Source organism: Chiloscyllium plagiosum, unplaced genomic scaffold (genome assembly GCF_037043375.1).
Source record: "Chiloscyllium plagiosum isolate Xiang-an unplaced genomic scaffold, Cpla_swu_hap1 HiC_scaffold_38, whole genome shotgun sequence".
Taxonomy (NCBI): domain Eukaryota; kingdom Metazoa; phylum Chordata; class Chondrichthyes; order Orectolobiformes; family Hemiscylliidae; genus Chiloscyllium; species Chiloscyllium plagiosum.
The window spans coordinates 42,394,956-42,400,797 of record NW_028270176.1 but is presented as its reverse complement, the minus strand read 5'-3'; the positions used below and the strand labels follow the sequence as shown (position 1 = coordinate 42,400,797).

The following is a 5,842-nucleotide window of genomic DNA, read 5'->3' as shown; positions in this document are numbered from 1 at the left end:
AGAGATGTGAAAGGGCGAGGGTTTGAAGGAGCAAAATCATCACCTCGACGAATATTTTCATGTCAAAAAAGATTGATTCGCTCCTGCTTTTGTTAAGCATGTCTTACTCTGCATAAAACGGTAACAAGTGACAATACTGGAAGTCAAATTGCAGATGATCTTTCTGCTGCCACGACGCAAAGCGCTAACCACTGCATGATACCGGCACCGCATGGAATAGCATGATGCAAAAAGCAGTAAAGGTAGTGGCAGAGGATATGTTAGGAACAGGACCACATGAACAGTAGTAATACTTGACAAACAGTGACTGAGACATGCAAACTCATGGTGAGCTGAATGGTTAACTTCGGTATCTCTCGAGCCGATGGATATTTCATCACTTAGTTTGTTGAAGGTGAAGATTGATATAGTTCTCCAGAAAATGAAAGCATCAGGGAATAGCGCAGGGAATTGCTGGAATGTATTTCTGCAAAAGAAATGCAGTTTACCATCGGTTACTTTAGCAATTTCGTCATACAAGGAAGTGACCATTGCTGTGGAATATCATATAGTGCCAGGTTTCATGCCTGGAATACGAGAAACTGTGTGGTACAGCAGCGAAGATCAAACTGGAAATGCGGATGGGGATGAGGCAACGGATATGAGTTCAGAAATGAAATCATTGAGTGTGAAGTATTTCACTGAAAGTACAGAGTGAATTGAAATGCCGGGGACTGGGAGTTCCAACATTGCGTGGAGCAGTTTCTATTGACGTGGTATACGTCGCATCAGGCTGGGAGATCCAACCTGAACTGCAGCAGTTTCCATTGACACGAAGCAGGGAGCACTGGGATATCAAGCTGGAAGTTCCAACTGTATCTGGAGCAGCTACTATTGACAGCTGCACTGAGAGAAATGGAGGTAATGTTTTCTCTCTCTGAGCTATCTCATATGGCTAACTCTGCTCTGGGCAGAAGGGGAATTTTTTTGGTCATTTCATTTTATTGAATTTCTTGTAAACTCGCACAGGCCGTTAAAATACGTTCAGACTTCGAAAATCAGCTTGAATACAATGTTGTGATTAGGCATTAGTTGATCAAAAGTGATGGAGCAAAATCAGTGCAGTGAATTTGAAATTCATCAGATGAGTGGAGATCTCATTGAATGGCTGAGTAGACACAAAGTGAATGGAAGTTTCATGAGGATGAATGTCTTTTCGTTCCAAAACCTCCCGCTGCACAAAGAGTGGATCATTGGAGTGAAGCAGTAACGGTGGTTATCTTTCCTGGTTATTCAACTTGTGAACATGAGTACGATTGGTCATGTCCGTGTTTAGAACACAACTCTGCAGAATGCCAACCTCAAGCACGCGCGAGCACAGTGTCACAATGGATAATGCGCATGGTTATGGTCCAGAGATTGTAGTTAAGGTTTCGACTTGGTTCAAGAGCAAGACTGGCAGGCTTCAACTTCACATACAAGTTAATTTACCGCACAATGTAGCACATACAACGGGTCAGTGGCACAATGGATAACATACCTAACTACAGATCTACTGTGTGGAGCTTCGATTCCAACCTGGCTTGCGGGCAGCGCTGACTTTATTGCACTTAAAACGGACTGTTCTGAAGCCGAAATGAGGTTTGCACCTTGAACTGCAGGGACAGGAGTCCCTTCATTAAATACCCCTGCGACCGTCAGAGTCAATATCCCAGAGTCATCACTGGGGGGGAAAGCTGAATTCTTCACTCAGGTGGCCCTCTACACCTTTCAACTTTCCGAGATTCACTGTGGCACCTGCGATTGTGAAGGAAACGAGACACAGAGCCAAGTCTCAGCTTTGACAATTTTGGGAAAACCTTTAGGAAGCGGAATCAGAGGAGAATGGCGAGTGATCTGTCAGAATGAGCAGAGACTGCCGAGGCACCGTCCCCTTTATTTAAGAGTCTGGGACATCGTCTCTCATTTCTCGACGTCATTAATTGATCCGAGGTACTAAAAACACTCCACTTGCAGGGGGTCTGCTTTTGCTGATGTCACTGTCAGTATCAAAACAAACCCAACGCCCGGACTGAGAATCAAAACCGGGTCACAGCGAAGGAAGCGAAAAAAATGGACCTGCTAGCCCACCATGGACAGCTACACGAATACCAAGTATGTGCAGAATGACAGCCCTCAAGGTCGTTGTACCTGCTTTCGTCAGATGCAATCGCTTGACTATCTTTATTCACTTTCATCACTTGGCCTTGTATGCATGAACAACTCAAGTTCAGATCCGTGTATTTCTGAAGGTTATGTGGGTTCAGACAGTGATTCCAGATTCAACCATCCGCTTGTTGATGAGATTTTTCTGCATATATCCTCAATCCTTTCCACTTCTTAACTTCAGTCTACGCCCCTGTTGATCGGTCAAGAGGAAACGTTTCTTTTTGTCTGCATTGTCCATGTCGCTCATTACTTAGTGCATATGAAACATGTATCCTCACAGTTTCCTCTGCCTTAAGAAAACAACCCCAGTCAAAACAATCTGTCTTCATAACCTAAACTTTTCAACTTGGTAAATTTCTGCATGGTTTCCAGTGTGATCACATGACTCCTGTAATGTGAATTGCAGAACTGCACGCAATATTTCGGGGGAACCGAATGAACAAATGAAATAATTGACTGGAGAAAGCCACAGAAACTTCTCTTTTCCAATAAAACATCATTTGCTCAATCCTGCGCTGTGCACTTATCCTGAGCCCGATGTTCCAGTAATCTCTTGTCCGTGTCAGTAAAAGCTGCTCCATGAGGATTAATTACAGAACAGCGGCATCTAAATGGATTGAATTGCTTGAAGGTGCCGACCATGGGTTTGTGTACTTTCACCCAAAACAGTGACCGCAGTAGTACAGAATGAACAGTGTAAATGTGAGTATTATATTGCGCAATACCTCAGTGAAATGGGAGGGTGGATATTTAGGCGAGTTAGTTCTTGTAGGAGGGAGAGATTTCTCCGATAAAGGGTGGTTATGATATGTAAAACGCAAAGATGTCAGATAGCGGGTGTTTGAAGAAGGAAACTTATCACCACGTAGAGTATTTTCATGTAAAACAAAGATTGATTTTCTCAGCGTTTGCTAAGCACATATTACATGGAGTAAAACGGGAAAATGCCGATTGCTCTGACAGTGATTCGAGCAGAACTTGCTGTGTTGACAATGTCAAGGAAGAACCATTTCATGATCCTGGCGCCACATGGAAAGGCACGAGGCAAAAAGCAATAAGGATCGGGGCAGAGGTTATGCCAAGAACAGAAACACACGCACAAAGGAATACTTGTCAAACAGTGACTGAGATGTGGGAACTCAGATTCGGTTGCATTCATATCGCTTCTATGTCCGGAGAGACTGTAGAAATTGCAACACTGAGATTGTAGGATGTTACGTTTGCGAGATATCTACAAACTTCAAAGGGTCATGGGATACTGCAGGGTATCGCTGAAATGTATTTCTCAATAACAGTGTATTTTAACATCGGTTACTTCACCAATTTCCTCACTTATTGACGTAATCATATAATGGCATGCCATATAATCCCAGTTCAAGGGCGTGGAATCAGAGAAATTGATGTGCAGTGCACCCAACACTAATTGGAAATGGTAATGGCGTTCGGCGCGAGCATGTGGCTGCGAAAATGCAATCGGTGAGCGTAATGCCATTCTCTGATGATACAGAGGGGCGTGAAATATCGAGGCTAAAAGCTCCCGCCTTAACGACAGCGGCTTCAATTTCCACGCATCAAGAAGCAGTGGGACTTCAGGCTGGGAGCTCCAATTTCACCTGAAAGAACTTGTATTCACATGGAACACGGAACTTTGGGACATCAGCTGGTAGAATAGATAGTCAACTATTTTATTCTTAAGTAAGTAGTTTTCAGCAGGACACTTGTTTGTGGATTGAAAGAATATCTACAACTGGGACAGTCTAAATTACAAAGAAGAATTCTGCAAAGAGTCAATTCTTGGAGAAGCATCTGTGCAGAGAGATGCAGAGGAATGTTTACGTCATCTGCCGTTCTAATATGTTTGACTTTGCACTGGATTAATTTCCATGAAGGGATTTTTTTTTGCTCGGTTCACAGTTTTCACTTTCCTGCATATTCGCAAAAGTCGCTACTGTACTCGAAACCTCTGAAAATTAACTGGTATATACAATGTGGTGATTAGGCTCACGTTCCCGTCAGTGATGCTGAAGAAGTGGATTCGAAATTCATCACATCACATTCCATTAAATGACTAAGCAGACAGAGTGTGAATGGAAGCTTCATGAGGACATATGTGTTTTTTTTTGGAAAATTGGTTGCTTTGAAAGGTGATGAAGATTAGACTGAAGCAGTGACAGTGATTATCTTTATTGCTTGTTCAACTGGTGAACATGACTGCTATTAACCGTGTCCGTATTAACATCACGGCTCTTAAGGCCGTGAATCGGGCCAGTAGCGCAATGGATAATGTGCCTGACTACGATTCAGGAGACTGTAGGTTCGAATCCTACCTGGCTCGCAGACAGGGTAGATTTTAATCCCGCTTAAAAAGTGATTTTTCAAAACCCGAAATAAGGTGTGAGCTCCTCATCTGCAGGAACCAGAATGCCTTCATTAAATGTACCTGAGAACATGAGAGTCAATGTCCCAGCGTCATCACAGGAGGGAAGCCGAATAGTCGTGCAGGTGACTTATGGGCACCTTTCCATTTCATAAAGCCACCAATCGAATAACTGTTGCTCGCGGTGATGCTCTGCTTTGAGCATTTTTCGAAACTCTTTGGCCAGTGGAATCAGAGAAGAATGAAGGGTTAACTGTCCAACTGATCTTTATAGAGTGTGAGTTCTAGAGTCTCCTACCTGCTGACTGATAAAGTTTTCCTACCAGTCTATTCAAAGCTTTCTGCATCTTATCTGAAATCTACAAACCCTGGTGATCGATCAAGAGCAAATGTTTCCTTTAATCTATAATTCCTTGCTCCTCATTATTTCGTACACGTCAATCATGTCTCCTCACAATCAGCTCTGCTCTGAGAAAAACAACATTTTGAATGTCTTGTGTTCACTGAAATTTCTTGTCTGTTTTTAACAGTTCGGTGAATGGAACAGTCCCACTGCTAACATTCAGCACAAACTTTCAGCAAAAACCACACAATGCAGGGAACCTTTGTACTGCTCTTTTCGCCAACAATGTGTAAAAGTCCCCTGTAACTTTCGATTTCGCATCCCGTGGGGCTATTTGTCCGTGTTCAACGACATTTCCCAGGAAGGTCACTTTGGCTTTGGCAGATTCACTTTCAGCTAGGTTTACAAACCAGTTTGACTTCCGAATTCGATCAAAAAAGCCCGATAAATGCTGTAAATATTCAATCCACGAGAGTCTGAAAGTCACCAGGCACAATATACACCAATCAGTTGCGTATTCGGCAATTACCCTGTCAGTTAACCTCTGAAATGTGGCTGAAGTGTTTTTCGGACAAACGGCATTACTTTAAATTTCTGCAGGCCAGTTGGCGTTACAAAATTGCCTTTGATCTTTCTGACAAAGTTCCCTACCAGTAACCTTTGAGGAAGTTTAACTAAGAAATGCAAGTTGCTCCTCCAATCTTTTCCACACAGTCCTCCAACTGCAGATATGTATACGCATCAGTCTTTCTAACAACATTGATTTTGTGGTAGTCCACACATAACTGTTGGGTCTTTTCTGGCTTTGGCACCATGATGATGGGTGAACTCCATTCATTGAAACTCACTTCGGTTATGCCATATTGGTGCATACGTGATATCTCCTTATGAACTTGTACAACTTTAAAGGGTTATGCCTGCAAGGATGTTCCAAA

General features: G+C 42.9%; 1 non-coding gene across 1 annotated transcript; it reads left to right on the top strand.

The window, feature by feature from the left end:
* The first annotated feature begins 4,449 nt into the window (after positions 1-4,449).
* trnar-acg (transfer RNA arginine (anticodon ACG)) lies at positions 4,450-4,522 on the top strand. Its single transcript has one exon. It is a non-coding gene; the product is annotated as a tRNA-Arg (tRNA).
* The last annotated feature ends 1,320 nt before the right edge of the window (positions 4,523-5,842 follow it).